Source organism: Oryx dammah, unplaced genomic scaffold (assembly GCF_014754425.2).
Source record: "Oryx dammah isolate SB20612 unplaced genomic scaffold, SCBI_Odam_1.1 HiC_scaffold_24, whole genome shotgun sequence".
Classification (NCBI taxonomy): domain Eukaryota; kingdom Metazoa; phylum Chordata; class Mammalia; order Artiodactyla; family Bovidae; genus Oryx; species Oryx dammah.
Genome location: NW_024070208.1, coordinates 32,940,528 through 32,957,173, shown reverse-complemented (window position 1 = coordinate 32,957,173; position 16,646 = coordinate 32,940,528). Strand labels below are relative to the sequence as shown.

Genomic DNA, 16,646 nt, shown 5'->3' with positions numbered 1-16,646 from the left:
GATGGCTGATAAGAAGACCACGAGTGAGTGCTTAACACAGTGTTGGTGATAATAACCACTTTGGAGGAAAATAACAGGCTATGACAGGAGAATGTGAAAGTTTAAAGGTGGTTTTAGATGGGTCACCAATGAGTGTCTCTGGGAAAGTAAGACCAGACTGGACAGGAACCAAGGCCACATCCATGCAAGCCGTGTGACCCTGGGCATCTTAGAACACCTCTCTTTTCTTGTCACTAAAATGGAGATATGAATAGTGTCCACAGAGCTTGAATTCTCCTCCTTCCCTGGTCTGCTAGTGTTTCTTACAAATGTACAATGACCGTATTTTCTGAACAAATAGCAAATGGTGGACATGTGCCTTTCCAAGTGATTTTTCTGGTGTGTGACTGTGATTGTCACAAAAAGTGTAGAGATTGTTTCACATTTTGAGGCACAGGTAATTCATAATATGTATGAATATATATAGGCTTCTTTTGAAGTGATCATACATTTACATGTCATTGCAGGACGAGGACAGAGGCCCCTGTACCCTTCAGCCAGCTTCCGCTGGTGATGGTCATTAGCCTACAGTGGACTCACAGGGGCTGGGGCTGGGGAGGGTCAGGAATGTGGGGTGGGGGATTCTGTGAGCTGGTCCTGGTCTATATTTGGGCCTGACCATGGCTCAGTGAGTGTCAGCCTTTTAAGTGGCACACTGTACACGTCAGCGTTGCCTCTTTTCCAGTTAAATTCTTTTTGACGATTTGTTCAGGGTTAAAAGACAGCTTGAGAGTTTGAGCAGGAATGAAATCTCCTGCTGACTTTTTCTCCATTCCTTCATGAGGTCACTGAAATGACAATAAAGAAATGTTTTGAAGTATAAATGCACAAGAAGAAAATGGGAGCACAGATGACAATATTTCAAGAAATATTTGAAAGATGAAATAAGAAGGAACCGGTTTAGCAGAGTCAGGAAGCGTAAACACCTCACTCTGAACCTCCCTCCCTGGGAAGGGACTCAGGGAGGCAGGTGAGAAGTGAAAGACCCATAAAACAGTTACCTGTGGGGGGCGGGGTGGGCGGGAGTGGAAGGAGCCACCGGTAAGACATCTCCAAATATACACCTTTTTACAAGTGTTTGGAGTTTTTGATAACTGATTTTTTCTTTTTATAAATTGGCTTACAATATTGCATTAACTTCAGGTGTACAACATAGTGATTCGGCACTTTGATAAACTGGGCTCCGTCTGAAGTTTTACTTCCCTGTGCTGTGCAGCCCCTCCATCGCTGTCACTTACTCCTTTACACACAGTAGTTTGGACCTCTTCATCCCCTAGCCCCTGTGTCCCTCCCCGCTTCCCTCTTCCCACTGGTAAACACTGGTTTGCTCTCTACCTTTGAGTCCAGTTTCTGTTTCCTTACAGTTTCTTCCTTTCATCTTTTAGATTCCAGATATTAATGATAATAGAGTATTTGTCTTTCTCTGACTTATGTCACTAAACACAATACTCTGAAAAAGAAAGAAAGAAAGTGAAGTCGCTCCGTCGTGTCTGACTCTTTGTGACCCCAAGGACTGGCCCACCAGGCTCCTCTGTCCATGGAATGTTCCAGGCAAGAATACTGGAGTGGGTTGCCATTTCCTTCTCCAAAATATTTGACTGTCCCGGGTCTTAGTTGCAGCATGTGGGATCTAGTTCCCTGTCCAGGGATCGAACCTGGGCCCCCTGCATTGGGAGTGCAGCGTCTTAGCCACTGGACCAGCAAAGAAGTCCCTTAATACTCTGGACGTCCATCCAAACAAGTGTGTGGACTCTGACATGGGTCAGTGGTCCTCTGCTCACAGCATGAAGGAGAGTGAGGGGGTGGGGGAGGGGGACCAGCAGATGAAGGAGCAGGTGATTCCCGCTGAGGGTCCGTCAGCCAGCTGGGTGGGGGCCGGGCTAAGAGCAGGGCCCGGGAAGGTCGGGTGGCGAGGTGAGGTCTGTCTCAGGGACGCCCCCTGGAGCAAGGTGAGGTGACCCCCAGTGCCGGGGATGACATGGGTGACCTGGTACCTTCTCCAGCCTCCTTCCCACCTGGGGGCCGGTCATGCCCTGCTGCAGCCAGCCCAGCAGAGGGCTTCTCTCTGGAAGGAAAGAGTCCCTAGCTCAGGACGACAGCCGGTGTGCACGGGGACCCCAGAGACCGCCGAGCCTGCAGGGCTGATCCACCAAGGCTGCAAGGGCGGTCATCTCACTGCCCTGCCCACCCCAGCTTCATTCATCTCACTACTCCCCTTCATGTGCACCTTCCAAACAGCGTTTAGTTTCCCTCTTTTCTGTATGCCTTGTCTTTGGGGTTAATATTTTTAATAATGAAACTATTTTTAGAGTGGTGTTAGATTCACAGCTGGATTGAGCAGGAGGTGCAGAGAATTCTTGTAAACTGCCTCCCAGCTGTCAACATCCCCACCCGAGGAATGTTCCAGTCAATCCACGATCCCACATCCACATGCCCTCATCGCCCGGAGCCCATAGGAGCACTCTCCGTGGCACACACTCTATGGACTTGGACAGATGGGTAATGACATACTTGCTGATATGGTGTCCTACACAACATTCTCGCTCCCCTAAAACTCGCCTATGCCCTGCCCATTCAGCTCCCTCCTCCACCAACCCCTGGCAACCCCCAATCCTTTTACTTCTTCATAGTTTTCCCGTTTCCAGAGTGTCATATGCTTGGAACCATTATTAATAGTTTAGGAATAATTCTCATTGCCTTACTATCATCTTAGCAGGGTGTGGGAGGAAAAAGGAGATTAAAAAGTTGGTGTTTAATATGTCACCTTTAAGTGGATGGTGTGTGAACCCCATTTTTCTACTAGTTTTCTTTTAAAATTGAAGCTGGAGTCCCTAGGAAGCACAAACAAACCTTCGGCAGGTTGAGTTCAAAACCTGTGGGAGAGGGGACTTCCCTGGTGGTCCAGTGGCTGGGGCTCTGCCTTCCAATGCAGGATGTGCGGGTTCGATCCCTGTTTAGGAAACCAGAACTCAAACATGCCGCAGAGGGCAGCCAAGAGTTTAAAATAAATAAACACAAGGTTGTAAATCAATTATGCTTCAGTTTTTAAAAATAAGAAAGCACAGAACCTGCGGGAGAGGGTTGGAGATGGTCAGACCCTGGGCTCTTCGATGGTGCTTCTGGAGGACCCTCAGGGTGGCCACAGCCTCCGGTGAAAGCGTGTCAGGCCAGGGTATCGTGCCTCCATCCACACCCTCACCCCACGCCCCACTACATGTTAAACTGTGTCTCCTGAGAAAGATGTGCTGGAGTCCTGAGCCCCCAGGACCTCAGCATGTGACCTTGTGTGGAGAGGAGGCCTTTGCAGAGGTGATCAAGTTCAAATGAGGCCATGAGGGTGGGCTCCAGTCTGTTGTGACTGTGTGCGCATGAAAATGGGTCAATTGGACACAGACACCCAGAAGGAAGGTGACCTGAAGGCGCAGGGGAGCCAGGGTCTACAAGCCAAGGAGCCCTAAGGTCATCGGAAGCCGGGATGCAGGATTCAGGGGGCATCAGGGCCCAGCTGGCACCTTGATCTTAGACTTCCAGCCTCCAGGACTGGGAGATACCCATTCCTGTTGTTCTGAGCCGACCAGTTTGTGGTGCTTTGCTATGGCAGCTCTGGGAATCTAAAGAAATGCCTACAGGTGGGAATTCCACGGGCTCAATTTTCTAAAAACGGGTTTGTGGGTTTCTGGGTTGAAGACCAGATTAAAGAAGTTTTTGTTGTGCTTTGTTTAAAGGGCATTAGCCTTTAAAACATCAGCATTGAACTGGCACTGCCGTCACCACCCTACCCCACCCCCACCACGCCAGCCAATCTGGAGAGTTCTTTACCATTTTGGCTAAAGTGAGGGTTTTCTCCTCTTGGGGAAAAGGGAAAAGAGAAAGACCAGTAGTTAAATATCAAGGCCTGTCTTCTCCTGGGCTTTGAAGGTGAAGAAAAGCAGCTTAATTGGCTCTGGCCTGTCTTGGGGGTACTTGACCTTCTTTTTAAAACAGGTAGCCGGGAACATCGTCTCATATTGAAATGCAGTGCCCTCAGTCTCAATTTTGAAGGCAACCCAGCTTCCTGAGGTCCCCCTGGCCTCCTCATCCGCTCCCCAGAGTGAGCTGGAGGCTCCGCTTGGCTTCCCCACTGCTCAGTCTCGACAGCGCCCCCTCCTCTTCCTCATCAGTTTTAGAAATTTTTTCTCCTTTCAAGATCTGTCTGATGTAGCAAAGGGAACTCTATCTTCTGTAACAACCTTTATGGGAAACGAGTCTGAAAAAGAAGGGATGCCTTGTAGAACTGACTCACTTTTCTGTACACCTGAAACACAACATTGTAAATCAACTATACTCCCATATCAAATGTAAAAAATTTTAAATGCTAACATTTGAAGGATGTGGGTGAAGGTACATGAAAAGTCGGGGTATTATTCTTGCGACTTTTCGCTAAGTGTGAAATTTATTTTGAAATAAAAATTAAAAACTGGCATGGCCGAAACCAACACAATATTGTAAAGCAGTTATCCTCCAATAAAAAATAAAAATTAAAAAAATATTAAAAACTGAACTTAAAAAAGATCTATCTGAATTCCGAGGAAGTTTGGAAGAGAAGAACGCACTGCTCTGTCTTATCCAAGCTGTCCCTCTATCCTGGCTCCACCTTGTCTGAAGGCACCCGCCTGCCTTCCCTTCCCTGCCCTGCCACCTTCCCCTCTCCACCGCCTGCAGCAGCAGGCAGCCCCCAGCCTCACTCCAAAGGCTCAGTGCTGACCTCAGAAAGGTTGAAGCCCGCGTGTAGTTCAGTTCTGCTAAAGTGTGTTTTTCCACATCATCAGCCTCTGATTGCCCTGGCTTTGTTATTCCTAGCACTTATTCCAGACCACCCCAGCGGCTTCAGTGGCGCATAGCCCCAGAATTTGAGGAGGAGAGAACACTTTGAAACCTCCTTAGCTCTTGGCGTCTTTGCCATTAGAAACGCTGCACCATAAAATTGCCTCATTTGGGTATTTTTTAAATGCCAGGTTCTTCTGTGCCCCAATAAATTTCAGGCCACCACTCTGCATATGCAATTGAATTACACTCTGATGAAACATAGGAACGATTATATGCCCAGATTTATTGGTAGCAAAAGACCATCCAAGACTTCTCCTTTTTATCTTGGTTTAATTTAAAGCTGCCCCAGAAGCTTCTGGTTATAGGGTCTATCTTGCTGACTCACATGGAAACTGAGGGCATGTGGGCAAAGTTAGAATTCTTTCATTCTTTCACAGGAGATGCTAATACTTGAAAACATGAAGTATTCTGTATCCTTTGTATAGGTTTGTGTTAAGGGGAAGCTGATATATAAGGAAAGAATCAGAGAAACAATACCATTGTCACAGATTATAGACCTCTTTGGAATTGTATTTGATGTGAAATTATAGTCTGTCTCCAACTTCCTTTTTGCAACTGTGAGTTGTTTATACTATTTAACCATGCAACCTTAAATTACAGAGAAGATGGGGGGCGGGAATCCCTTGTTTGGGACATAGCTATGCTCATCTTTGAAGATGTCTTGAATTGAGCATCACATAATATTCCTATTAATTATTTTACAGGTTAATTCTAGCCACTTTGTAGTTGCTTGGGTTGTTTTGAAAGCGGTATATTCCTATATAAGAAAAACCTGGAAATTCTGGAAATTTTTCAAAGCTTAAATAAAATGGCAGTGATTTGAAAACTGAAATCAAGGTTTTAACCTTAAAAAAGCTCAACATCATTGTTAATTTCCCTTTAGACTTTTCCCAGAATCTGGCAAAGGAAGATTACAGAAAGGTCAGCCAGACTGCAGTTGGGCAGAAAATCTTTAGAGTATATTATCACAACCGACCAGCACTATTTGGAAATCACATCTTCCCTGGTGGCTCAGAGGTTAAAGCATCTGCCTGGAATGCTGGAGACCTGAGTTCGATCCCTGGGTCAGGAAGATCCCCTGGAGAAGGAAATGGCAACCCACTCCAGTATTCAGACATAAATAATAACAAGGAGTTAGGAGGTGGGAAGGACTTGGCCATCTTGCAGTGCCCACCCTGGACCCCAGCTGCTGTGGGTGCCCAGTTGGCAGAAGAGGGGGCTTCTAGGACCACATCCATCACCCAACAGCTGGCAGCCCTGGGAAAAGCATCTTCAATTCAGAGGCTTCAGTTCCCTCATCTGTGAAAAGAAATGATTGTTAAGATTCCTCCTAGTTCAAAGAAAGTTCTGATTCTACCATTTTCTGGTTCATTAGCTGATGTTGGGGGCTTATAGGAAGTCTTCAGGGAAGAAATGAAATTTCACTGGTGTCATGAAAATTTTGAGTCAAGAGTTCAAGGGTATCCTACACTAGAAACTGATGCCTTAGTGGAAACATAAATCAATGAGGTGGCCTCAAAAAGGCAAGGATGGCTCCTGCTCTGTTGGACATAGTCAACTTTCAGTCATGGACAAGCTGAGTAGATGGATGGATGGATGAATGGATGGATGATGAATGGATGGATGGATGGTCCTTGAAGTTAAAGAGAGGCAGGAAAGGGTTGAGGAGTATTTTAAAAGGCAGAAATATGTCTGGAACAGCTCCATCATTTTCCCTCTCTGACTCTTGGTCCAGCAGCCTCCTCAGGGCTCTCCATGTCCCCAGCCCCAACCAGATGATGGGCAGCTTGAGGCTATATTCCATTCCCCGTAGTACACGGCATTGTCTGATTAATAGAAACCTTTATTGCCATCAGTGAGATTTCCAAGGCACTTGTGAATCTACAAAGTCATTTCAAATAAGTTTTGTTGAAATGAAGGAAGGCTGCCTTTCTGAAGGCTAGGTAAAAATAGACTTTTAACATTAGAATTCCCATGTGAGTTATAAATTCAATTACATTTTGGGATTTAAAAAAAAGAGGAGATATTGGTTTTTCATTTTTTCTGCTCACTGTTTCCAGGCAACCTTGAACTTGTCAAATAAAAAGTCTAAACAGAAGACTGTGAGATGTATGACCTTAGATCGAAAACATACCCTTGACTGGCCAGATATACGACTCAGCAGGATGACTAGACATTCCTAAAAGGTCAGCCCTCTTTTCTAATATTAGGAGTGTTTTGGGTTTTTTCTTTTTTCTTTATTTTTTAGTGATTTTAGAAAGAAAACTTGGTGGTGTAAAAAACACAGGATTTGGAGTTATATATTCTAGATAACTGGAGTCCTGATTTTATTGCCGTGAGACTAGGAAAAATCACTGAAACTTCTGAGCTTTGGTTTCTCTGTCTCTTAACTGGTTGTGATCAGCCACCCAGCCTGCCTCAGAATGATGCAACGTGTGTGTGATGTGACAGCAGTGTTGACCGAATAATAAAAGATGTCTTTTGTCCTCATCGTCATCATCAGTGTCCCTGGAAGCACTGCCAAAGGGCAGAGAAGCAGAGGCAGGCCCTTGGGACCCCTGCCTGACCCAGACCTTCAGGAACATCCCCTTCGCTCCTGTGGGCCGGCCTGCATCTCAGGGTCACCGTCCTGCAACAGAGTTAGAATCGGCTAGGCTGTGCCTTCTTGCCTTTCACCTCCTTAACCCTTGGTCCAGTGATGCTCCAACCCACCACATACTTTGGCCCTTGGCCTCTTTTCTAGCCACTGGGACTAATTTTGGGTGTGCCTTGCTTCCCTGGTGGCTCAGACGGTAAAGCTTCTGCCTGCAATGCGGGAGACCTGGGTTCAATTCCTGGGTTGGGAAGGTCCCCTGGAGAAGGAAATGGCAATCCACTCCAGCACTCTTGCCTGGAAAATCCCATGGACGGAGGAGCCTGGTGGGCTACAGTCCAAGGGTGACAAAGAGTCGGACACGACTGAGCGACTTCACTTTCACTTTCACTTTGGTGACAATGGGAATGGCAGTTACAGCCCAATTCTGGGGTGAGTCCCAGAGGCCTTTGCCATTTGTCCTGTGCACAGTTTTGAGCCCTGAGACTTTCCATTCAGGTGGCCTTTCCATTCCTGTTAACACAGGGAGGGGACAGTGTGAAAACGGTGAGACCGAAGAGGCCAGAAAGCTGTGGAGAACTCCGGGAGCTGTTAACGTCCACTCACCTGCTGAGTCTTCAGACCAATTCTGAAGATCACTGGGAGAGACTTTTCTAAAAATTTTATTGAAGAAAGACAAATATTGTATATTAACACATGCGTATGGAATCTAGAAAGATGGTACTGATGAACCCCTTTGCAGGGCAGCAGCGGAGACGCAGACAGTAGAGAGCAGGCGTGTGGACCCAGTGGGAGAAGGAGAGCGTGGGACGAATGGAGAGAGTGCCGTATGCAAAATGGACAGCCGGTGGGAATTTGCTGTGTGACTCAGGGAGCTCACCCCAGTGCTCTGTGACAACCTAGAGGGGTGGGATGGGGTGGGAGGGGGGAAGGAGGCCCCGGAGGGAGGGGACACATGTATACCTGTGGCTGATTCAACACAATAGTGCAAAGCAATTATCCTCCAATAAAATTTTTTTTAATTTATTGAAGTACAGTTGATTTGCAATGTTAATTTTTGCTGTGCAGCAGTGATTCAGTTATACATATACATCCATTTCTTTTTTAATATTCTTTTCCATTATGGTTTATCATAGGATGTTGATGATAGTTCCAGGTGAAAATTTCTAAAGAAAGGGAGGGAATGCTGGGTTTATTAGAAAGCTTCCTCCTCAAAGAGAGAAGGAGTCTTCTGTCTCCCCACAAAATACACCGTTTCAGAAGAAAGCTAATGCCTTTTTCTATCATGACAAATAACATGTTCCTTTGTTAGGAATGGGAAACCCCAGATGGCACAGTGGTAAAGAATCTGCCTGCCAATGCAGGAGATTCCAGTTCGATCCCTGGGTTGGGAAGATACCCTGGGGTTGGAAATGGCAACCCACTCCAGTATTCTTGCCTGGAAAATTCCAAGGACAGCGGAGCCTGGTGGGCTACAATCCACGGGGTCCAAAGAGTCAAACGTGAGTGAGCACACACACACAGAAAATGTGGCCGTTTGCTGACAGATGGGAGGGTGATTTCTATTATTTTCTGTCCACTGTAAATCAATTCAGATCCCTCACACATTTTGAGAGCATCAGTGGAGGACAAGTCTTCTGAAGAGAGATTTTTCAAATGGCAATTTACGCCCTCCAGGCCTTCTCCCAAGGCTGGCTGGACCCCACCTCTGGGATGATGGCTGGACAGCATCCTTCTGGAAGGTTGTGTTATTATGAAAGATCATTCTTTTCCATCCTGACCCTGTGAAGCTTATGAGGCAGGCCCAATTATTGAGCCATATGGCAAAGAGAACTTTGGGTAAACAAATTTGTATTTCATTAAGATGTAACAGCCTCATAAAACGTGATAATTAAAATGTAAATGACAGTAGGTGCGCTTGTTCAAAGCTGGCTTCATACCTCACCAGCTGGTACATCCCAGGTGACTTGCGTTCTGAGGTTTACAGGCAGGTACTCTTTTCAGCATTCTCTTCCTTCTGTTTTTTTTTTTTTTTCTCAACGTTTTCTTGTTTACTTGCATGCATCTCTCCTCCAGGATGGGAGGGAAGAAATAAGAGTGCTTTCCCACGTAATCCCTATCTCAGCTTGGAATGAGCAAATGCTAAAAGCAGCTTTGCTGTGAGGAAGGCTTGCTGAGGAGGTTAGAGTTAAGGTGACAGGAGCTGTTTTTCAGCTGAAGGGTGGGCTGGGAGAGGGAGAAGTAGGGTTCCTCCTCTGCATCCACCCCATCCCCAATCTCCTCTTTCTTCTTTTTCTCTCCTGTCCCGTCTCCCATGGTCAGTGGTGGAGGGAGAGGGCTGGGAAAAGATAAGCCCGGGAGGGAGCTGGCCTGAACGAGAGGGGGTTGAATGCGGGGGCCACTCGGAAGAAAAGAGACTCCTGACTCTGAGCCTCCATCCAGCACGGGAACATTGCCTTTCCTTTCCTGACTCACACCCCCAGCAGCCTCCACAGAGCAGTCTTTTTCCAATTCTTAATTGGAATTTAGCTCTAGATTCCAATTAAAGTCCCCTCTGATGGCACCAGACAAGCCCCTGTTGCGGAGAAAACAGGCTGAGAAATCCCAGATTAAGAAGGTCACAGAGGAAAGTGCAGATCAGGATGGGGGGCTCGCAAGAGCCTTCTTCCTGAGAAAATTATACAAAATGGGAACTATAGAAGTCATCAAATAAAAATTCGGTGATACCATCCGCTCCTAACCATGAATTAAGATACAGCACAGGGCACAGGGTGGCTTCAAAGTCAGCTGGGCATTGAGTGATTGGGGGCCATGAGGATGAGCGTGGGGTTCCCCTTAAGCCAACAGTGTTGAATGGTGCTACCGGAGGCGGTGCAAAGAAACATGAGTTCAGTGTTCCTCCAGCTGAAAAGGGAGAGGTGGGGTCTGAAGGCATCTGAAACACCCTCAGCCTTGCCCCCAGAGGCCACGCTGCCAGCCTGAGTTAGGGCATGACGCTTAGCATCCCAGTGACATTGGGGTAATATTATTCTAGCTCAGAGGAGAGAGGCAAGCCAGGCTGATGACCCGATGAGGCATCCCTTGAGTGCTGGGTTTACACTAACTGAACATGTGAATAAATGATGGCTCACATACGTGAATGCCAGCAGCCTGGTCCCACCCCTGTTGGGGAGCGTCCAACAGAGGAGCCAAGACAAACATACATGAAACGTTAACGCTCTCGTGTCCCAACCCAGGTCAGCCGGCGGGGAGGGTGTCAGCTTTTACAACGGGTCACCCAGAGGGCTGGCGGAACTTAAGAGTCTTCGTTCTCATTAGCTGAAGCCCAGCAAGATTGAGTGGCTTCTCTGGGCCACTGCCATCCATGCGTTGAAAGTGAAGTGTTAGTCTCTCAGTCGTGTCCAACTCTGTGACCCCGTGTACTGTAGCCCACCAAGCTCCCCTGTCCATGGAATTCTTCAGGCAAGAATATTGGAGTGGGTAGACATTCCCTTCTCTAGGGGATCTTCTTGACCCAGGGATCAAACCCAGGTCTCCTGCATTAGTAGGCGGATTCTTCACCACTAGCGTCAGCTGGTGCCTGCAGCTTTGGGTAAAAGTCCTGCCTTGAACTTATTTGGGCCATGTTGTTTAGTCACTCAGTTGTGTCTGACTCTTTTGCAGCCCTACAGACTGTACCCCGCCAGATTCCTCTGTCCATGGGATTTCCCAGGCAAGAATGCTGCAGTGGGTTGCCATTTCCTTCTCCAGGAGATCTTCCAACCCAGGGATTGAACCTGCAGGCAGATTCTTTACCACTAAGCCACCTGGGCTTCCCTAGTATATGCATAAAGTAAACTGCAAACATACCTTTTTTCCATATCTACTGACAGCATAAGGATGTGAGATTGAAGGTACCCTGGGAAAGACATGGAGGGTAGAAGCATTTGTGGTTCCAGTGGAAATAGCAGTACATGTGGCTGCAAGGATGACCTGTCCACTTCAGCCTTCCCTCCCTGGTCCACTGTGATGTGCTCAGGAATCTATAAAGCGGGCTTGGGCAATGAACAGGCCAGAGGTTAGCAAGTACTCAGGGTCCCCGCAGTGCTGCTCAGCTCAGAGTTAAACAAGAAGGAATCATCACTTCAATTAAACTAAAGCACAGAGGGTTGAGCATCTTCCCCTCGGGTACCAGCACGGCCCAGCCCCCGGGGAGCCAGAACTGAACTGGAGCCAGTGACCAGGGCTTCCATCTCATGGGCCAGTTTGCTCAAGTTTAATTTTGGTCCTCAAGACAAGTTTTCTTTTGACATTTAAAAAATTGCCTTGCCAGTCTATGGGCCCTGAATTTTGTGATGGCTGTGCATGAGTTCTGACAAATTAGGGTATCTTTCTGGATCTAGATGGAGATGTAGGAAGATAAACGGTATCTGTCTTCCACGAGAGTCACAAACCCGGCAGAACGTCAGGCCGGGAAGACAAGAAAGAATTCCTGATGGCTGCTCCATGGGACAGCAAGTGTGGGCTGAGACCCCGAAGCTCACTGATAAGGCAGACAGAACACAGCGAAAGGTAAAAATGAACCTCACACTCTGGAGCCCTGGGAGACAGCTAGTCACACCCGTGAAGAACTCTCCATCATCTCAGAGACGTCTCACTTCTGGCAGTCAGTTAGATGGCCATCTCAAGTGTGCATGATGCTGCCAAGACCTAGGAAGGACATTAGGCCACTTCTGAAATGTTAAAAAAAGATGTCACAAAATCTGAGCCAAAGATGTGAATTTTTAGACAGAATTCCAACAAACTTGGTTATCTGGTGTTCAGCTCACAACCCATAAGAAATACCTTTAGGAAGAACTCAGAAGTCTTCTAGAGACAAGAACGTGAAAAAAAATGGGAGAAAATTGCAGCCCGAAAGAATAGCAGACAAAGACAAAACCCAACCAAAGCCTAAAAGCAGATGATAGTGCTCAATAAGCAGAGCATCCTGGGACGAGTCACAGAAGAGACGGAGAGCCCTGTCTTCTCAAGTCCCCGAGAGTCCAGCTGTGCCCCACTCCAACCTGATACAGAAGGAAGATGGGCAGGCCTGGTGGGAGCAACAAGGGAGCATAAACTCATTACACTGCTTTTATACCTATAGCCAATAAATACATTCCTCCAAAGTGATTAGACATTTTGAAAGTTTTTAGTCTAAAGGAATAGATATCTTTAAACAAAATGTCTTGACTATTAATAAGTCTACTCATCTCATAGGGCTGTCACAACTGACTGACTTCAACCTTACTTATTAACATAATTCATACAAGATTCAAGCATGTTGTGTATACCAGGAGTGTTTCCTCTTTAGTGCTGAGTACTATTCTGTCTCATGGATGCCCCACGCTTTGTTTATGAAAAATATATTCAGGAATGTGGCTTCTTTCTGTCAGATTGTACAATGTGGCCGACACAGAGCCAATAGAGGGAGATGATGGCTTCCCCTTAGTTACTGAGGCTTCAATCTTCACTCCTGATTCCAGGCCTCCTACTCTGCCTTGATCATCACCCTGCAACTAAGATGAAGGCTGTGGCTTCCTCCACCTGCCTCTGCCACAGCCACCCCCGCCCACCACACATGCATCCACATGCACAAACACACACACACACACAGCATGCTGCTCTCCTGCCTGGAAGCCCTCTCCCCTCTACACCCTGGAGCTCTCATTCATCTCGTAAGATTTTGCCCAGGTCGCATCTCCTCTAGGGATTCTCCCATGACTGATTCGGACTAGACCAAATTCCCCTTCTCTATGATGACTTTACACGCTCTGGGTACAGCTGCCATATCATTTACCACAGGACTCCACGGCTATTTCTGAGGTTGTCTCCTCAATATGCTATACATCCCTGGAAAGCCAGGGCTTGTCTCTTCCATTTTATTTTTAAAATTTATTTATTGTTTGGCCATGCCATTTTGCATGCAGGATCTTTTTTCTCCAACCAGGGATTGAATCCACATCCCCCTGCAGTGAAAGTGCGGAGTCTTAACCACTGGACCTCCAGGGAAGTCCCTGTCTCTCCCATTTAAAAAAAAACCTTTCTCCTCTGCCTGGAACACTGCCTGGCACAATGCCTCACATGTAAGTTACTCAATGCAGGATAGCTGTTATCTTTTTAAATCAAACAGTAGTAAATCATGGGCAGGAAAGTGAAGTGTTATACAAGCCAGTATGAATTCTTTATAGACTGGATGCTTTTTCTTTTCCATTTCTCTTCTTTTCTTTTCTGCTGATTTCTTCCTAATCTAACTGGTTTCCAAACTGCTGATCTTTAAGATTGGAGAGAAAAAAAGGGGGGGAGAAAGAAAAGAGAGATAAAGCTAAAGAGAGGGGGGGGGACATAGATATACACACGTGTGTGCTTGCACTCACCTTGAGGATAAGTATTTTACACACTGAGATAACCACATTCCATTACTAATTCCCTTACTGCCTCGAGGTGAAGTGTACAGTCCTGAGTCTCTAAAAATAGGGCTACAAAGCACATCTCTTTCAACAAGGGGCTTAATGTATTAATTAATGCTTACTGAGTACTTTGAGGATGAAAATTTACACACAAATCCTTATTAGTATTAGCTACGCTCTGTATAATAAGCCTTAGATGTGAAATTTATGCAACAAATCAGGTAACATGGCTCAAAAGTAGACAAGCATGTACAAACTCCATAGACATCATCCACATTAATCACATATTCAAAAACTCCCAAATGCGCACTCCAGACTGGTTTGCCTTAATCCTTTGTGAGCATTCCAATGTGATTGTTGGCCCAGCATAGGGCTTTGTAATGTATATTTTAATGTACTTCTAGAAGATTTTCCTTTTTTTTTTTTTTTGTTAGCTACCTTAAAAAGACCTCATTCTGATGTATTCTTCCAGTGAAGGGAAAAAGTTGACAGCACTAAAAACATATTTCATGTTATAAGATTTGAAATGCTGGATTTTGCCATTACGTTTCCACTGTAGAGGGCTTCCCAGGTGGTGCTAGTGGTAAAGAACCTGCCTGTCAATGCAGGAGATGTAATAGATGCAGGATCAGTCCCTGGATCGAGAAGAACTCCAGGAGGCGAGGATGTCAATCCACTTCAGTATTCTTGCCTGGATGGAGAAGCCTGGTGAGCTACAGTCCATGAGGTCACAAAGAAAATGACATAGTGGCTAAACAATAACAACAATATGACTTGAAACAAGTCAGGTAGAACTCCAGGATCTTTGGAATTCAGCCTCACTCATTTTAGGAAGCTAACCCCACCTTGGTTGATGTCTTGCACTTATTTCTCAGTGTGGTTTGTGGGTTGCATTGATTTCATCCCCGGCTCTTGTTTATGGAGGCCTTGCTTTTTGTCAGGTTGAGCTCAGCATTTTACAGGCTTCACTGTGAAGCTTCCATCTGTATATGGAAGGCATCCTGACACCCATTTTGCAGAATCAGGAAGCTGAAGCCCAAATTACACAGAGCTACTAAGAGGCAGAACGTCCATTTAGACCCGTTCACGTACATTTTCATCCCCCGCTATGTCAGGGGAGAGACTGCTCCTCGGATTTAAATGTGTGACTTGAACATGTCCTTTAACTTCTGTGAGCAACCATTTTGTCATCTGTACAGTGAAGGTGTGAAAATAGTTAAGCTTTCAGGTCTGTTTTTCTCTGAAATTCTGCCAGTGGAAGAGGAGGCAGAGAAGGGACTCCACGCTGTGGTGGAGCTGTCCATGGTCCTGACAAGACTGGCACCAATAAAATGATAATCAGCTTATCAGAGAAAAAAGCACAAGAAGCAAGAAACGCCTCCATTAATAAAGATCTTGCTGTTATTCTCTGGGTCTCTTAAGTAATTAAGCATGCCATCTCCTGCTGCTGGGTGTCCAGATTATGCCAGGAGCCAAGCCTCTGCAAATTAAAGATGCAGGTAGACGGCCACACACACACACACACACACACACCTCTTTCCCCCACCCCCAAACCCGAAATGCCTGTGTGTTCCAGCCAAATGATCCACAACACATTTTGTCTCTATTTTGTATTCTTTTGCCTTGAATTACAGATTCTTTTTCTGGGAGGAAGCAGATGTTCTTGAACCTGATTTTCCAAGCCTAGCCACCCTAAGAACCAAGTGAAATTAATTTAATGAGTTCTCAAAGAAATCAAATAAGTTCTTTTGTCTTAGCACATTTTCATTGCTTTTCTCATTTACACACACAGATATGTTTCATAAGGAGAAATATATTTACTGTATAAGCAGTAATGGGACCCCGTGCACTATAGCCTGCCAGGCTCCTCTGGCCATGGAATTCTCCAGGCCAGAATACTCGAGTGGGTTGCCATTTTCTTCTCCAGGGGATCTTCCTGACCCAGGGATGGAACCTGAGCCTTCTGCATTGCAGGTGGGTTTTTTAATCATCTGAGCCACCAGGCAAGCCCCATTAGGTCCTTTGATTTAGCACATTTTCATTGTTTTTCTCATTTATGCACATAGATATGTTTTATAAAGGGATATATATTTACTGTATAAGTAGTGGATACAAGAACATTGAAAACATTAGATGAACATTCAGCCATATTTTCCTCTATAAATCTTTGGCTGGTTACTGAATTTTGTACCATCATTTCTTACTATTTACCTTATATATAACCCTGATGTATAATTTAACTTGTAAAATGACATTCATAATAAACCCTTGGTATTTTGAAATCTTTTAACTCCTTGATGACATTTGCAAGGATTTTTTTTTAATGGCAATATTTAAAAGCCTGAGGAGATCTTTCCAAACATATTGAAATAATGTGTCCCATTGAGAATTATTATAAGCTACAACTATGTTAGCTTATAATAGCTCACATAGCTCAGTTGGTAAAGAATCCACCTGCAATGTGGTAGACCTGGGTTTGATCCCTGGGTTGGGAAAATCTTCTGGAGAAAGAAATGGCTACCCACTCTAGTATTCCAGCCTGGAGAATTTCATGGACTGTATAGTCCATGGGGTCGAAAAGATTCAGACACGACTGAGTGACTTTCACTCACTCACTTCACCACTATGTTAATGAGAATGTACTGGACTCCAGGAATATAAAATTCTAAAAGCAACAAGTGGTCAGATTATGAGCCGGGCACTGCACTTAGTGGTTGCCTGAA

The 16,646-nt window shown here is 45.7% G+C and overlaps 1 non-coding gene across 1 annotated transcript; it reads right to left on the bottom strand.

The window, feature by feature from the left end:
- Positions 1-1,673: 1,673 nt before the first annotated feature.
- Positions 1,674-1,746, bottom strand: TRNAG-CCC. Its single transcript has one exon. It is a non-coding gene; the product is annotated as a tRNA-Gly (tRNA).
- Positions 1,747-16,646: the final 14,900 nt, after the last annotated feature.